We start from the raw sequence: 3,442 nt of genomic DNA, 5'->3' as shown, positions 1-3,442 counted from the left end.
GACTGCAATAGCATTTATACAGTTTAACATCAACACCCTGTTTGCTTAACACATCAATTTGACAAAAATGTATTAAATCCAAGTTATAGATTAAGTACTGTGCTAGAACCTGGGGTGCAACAGTAATCAAACAGGACACAGTCTCACTTTCATGAGGCTCACAGTCTAATGGAGTAGACAATAAATAACTAAGCAACAAAAGAGTCATTATACATTGTGATGTCATCAGGAAATAAGCCCATTGTGCAACAGAGAATAATGTCGGCTGGAGAAGGCTATTTTAATTAGGGCGGGCAGAGAAGGCCTCTCTGAGAAACATAAAAATCAAGCTTGGAAGAATGAGGTAAGGAGGGACGAGAACATTCCATGGAGATAGAGCACGGCACATGCAAAATCATGGAGGGGCCAAGAGCTTGGCTATTCTAGGAGCTGAAAGACCAGTGTGTTTAGAGGCTGGTGAGTGAGGCCCAGAGGGGTGTGATGAGGTGGGAGAGAGAAACAGGAGAGCTGCGTGTTGTAAACATTTCTTTAAGTAAAAGCGCACAAATGGTTAGGGTGGGCTCTTCCAGAATAGTACCTGGTTAAGTTTAAATTTTCAAAAAGGGGCGAGACAGGAAATGCCTTGACATAAACTTTGCTGTTTGCTCAGCTCCAGCTGGACCCCAGCCAGGGCCATCAGTACCAGCTGTGTGTCCCACTGGAGATCACCTGCATCTGCTCCTGCCCTGCCCTGCATGGTCCGGTCACTGATTAAGCTGTATAGTTGGCTAGTTACATTGAAATCTCATTTAAAAAGTCTGGAACTCAACCTTGGCTGCAAGTCACTGGGAGCTCTTAAGAGTTCAGGCCACACCTCTGACCACTTAAATCTGCATCCCTGGGAGGTAGGCCCTGGACACTGGTGCTTTGAAAGCTCCCCAGGTGATACCAGTGAATGACCAAAGTTAAGAAGAGCTGATCTGGAAGGATACTGGCCAAGACAACACAAATAACACCTCATTTGATACTCTTAAGTAGTGAAGGTTATGTAAGTAATGAGTCAGGCTGTTTTCAAGACTGGGCGTCCTTCCCGGGTAGAAGCCCCATTCTGGGCCACCCAGCCTTCCATACTACACTCTCGTTAAGTCCCCACCTGGATACTACACACTGCGGCCAACAGACCCTGTGAGCTGATTGCAGAAATACATTTTTTGTACCGGCAAGCAGACTTACTAAAGGCACAGAGTTATACAGTTTCCATGGCCTGGTTACCCATTCACACTTCCCCAAAGTGCAGAGGGTCCAAAGGGCCAGACCTCCTAAGGCTGCACTTCTCAGCCCCCAAGCAGCACATCACAAAGCCTGGGGAGCTCTTAGGAAATACTGATGCTGGGGCCCAACCTGAGACTGATGTCTGGGCTGAGGCCTGGGCTATCAATTGATTTTCAAGGGCAGCCAAGACTGAAAGCCACTGTTGCCAAAGAAAAGCCAGCATCTGTGGTCCTCTGTGTTCTGGGGAGGCCTGCAGTGACCAGGATCACTGTAACTCAGGTTGCTGCTCCGAGTGACCCGCAGTTGGTACAGTTTTTGTATTATCTGCTAAGCAGCCCAGTCCTGAACCTAGCTCTGTGCTCTCAGGCCTCAGGTCAGCTGGCCACAAGTTCAAACCACTAGGGAGCCCATACAACCTGTCACCTCCCCCCACCCCCCACTTGCCACTGGCTGGGAAGAAAGAACTCACCGTAGGCAAGTAAGAACTAACTTCCTACTTCCAGTAAAAGGAGGATTAACACCAGGTTTCATGCCAATCAAGTCCTGTAAGGAACTGGCAACATGCACTTAAGCTGCACTTGTTCAGGTTTTTATAAGTAATTACTGACACATATAAAGAATCTTTTTTCTTAAAAGAAAATTACTCACACACACTTTAACATCTAGAAGGATACATATCAGAAAAGCAACAGTGGTTACATCTGGGTGATGAGAATCCAGGTGATATAAATTTTGTTGTTGCTTATCTTCATTTTCTAATTTTTCTAGGATGAATATGGAGGATTGATATGACAGTATTTTTTGTATGGCTTGTGTCATACAAAAAAAGCAGAGCATAATCATAATCAACTGTTTCTTACACAATTCAATTGTGTAGCTGGTCTCTGAGTGTGGAGCTCACAATTCTGCCTTTTAGGACACTTCCTGACTTCGTGAACCCTGAAATTATTGCTCCCTCAACAAGAGGACAGGGGCCATGTTGTACTTATTTGGTAGCTATGGGCTCTAATACAACGTGGCAGGCACCCGGTAGGATCAAAGTAAACACGCCACTCAACTCAGTTGCTAGACAGAGTAAAGCCATTCCTATTGGTCTTTTTTACAAGGCACATGGATTCTTTACTGCATATATGCAGAGTCTGTTTTTCTAAGTATTTCCATAAAACTAGTGTTCTATAGACAATAGGTATGCAAGAAAAGCAAAAACAAAAAAATGTGTGTGGGGACTGAAAGATTACTTTAAGAAATTTGCAGAGCCTTGATTATGCTAATATTCATTGCAAATCTGCAAATAGGAGGGTACCGTATATAGCTTTTCTCAAATTTATTTAGCCATGAAACACTTCCTTTCAGGAAGAACTCCAGCAACTAGTACTCCCAGGAATACATTTTGGAAAATGCTAATCTATCCTTTCAGCACATTGCTCTTTGACCTACCACCCAGAAAGTAGGGTCCTTGCAAATGTGCCCTGTCCCTTGGAATGAGGGCAGGGGGGCAGGCCCCAGACAGGGGGCTGTGCAGAATGACGTTAGGTGACCATGCAGCTCAGACTTCTGTCATCAAGTGAGCTAAGCCATAGATGAAGTGGCTTAGAGCCTAGAAAACCAATGAGGAATGGCCCAATAAATATGCACAACTGAACGTCAGGTGACATTTTAATTTATTCTGTTTACAGATGTCACTTAGACTATTTTCCATCTCATTTGGGTTGGACACAAAGACATTCAGAAGCATGCTGAGAGGAAAAACATCCAACATTTCATTGGCTCAAGGTACTTTCTAACTACTGTAATACTTTCCATATCTTTCCCCAGCTCATCACCCCCAAAGACATGTCCTGCCAAATGCTACTGCAAAAACCCAATGCATTTCCATGAAATAATGCCTAGCTGCACATTTTTAAAAAGCATCAAACCCCCACTCAGACTCTGCTAGAAATTTATGGCAGGAAAGTGAGAGGCTGACGGTAGAGTGAGATATACATGACAACTAAAAGCTGATGAGAAACTGAGTTTCTCCACAGGGGAAAAAAGCCATGATGAGCCATCTTCCTATGAGACAGAAAGAGACCTTTTCTTTTTTTTTTTTTTTTTGTCTTTTTCCGTGTCCGGCAACGGATCGCAACCCTCAGTGTCGCTCCCGTACCAGACCCGGACCGGCACCGGGATCGCAACCCTCGGTGTTGCACCC

General features: G+C 44.6%; 1 protein-coding gene across 1 annotated transcript in view; it reads right to left on the bottom strand.

Annotated features, from left to right (window-relative positions):
• Positions 1-2,895: 2,895 nt before the first annotated feature.
• LOC103593027 (ribonucleases P/MRP protein subunit POP1) overlaps positions 2,896-3,442 on the bottom strand; it is a 41,699-nt gene continuing 41,152 nt past the window's right edge. Inside the window, exon 17 of the mRNA XM_008575937.1 lies at positions 2,896-3,322. The gene's annotated coding sequence lies outside the window, so the exon portion shown is untranslated. The remainder of the gene's footprint in view (positions 3,323-3,442) is intronic.

The sequence above is a fragment of the Galeopterus variegatus genome, unplaced genomic scaffold (genome assembly GCF_000696425.1).
Source record: "Galeopterus variegatus unplaced genomic scaffold, G_variegatus-3.0.2 Scaffold1260, whole genome shotgun sequence".
Taxonomy (NCBI): domain Eukaryota; kingdom Metazoa; phylum Chordata; class Mammalia; order Dermoptera; family Cynocephalidae; genus Galeopterus; species Galeopterus variegatus.
Note: the sequence above shows the minus strand (reverse complement) of the source record. Positions and strands in the feature narration are given on the sequence as shown.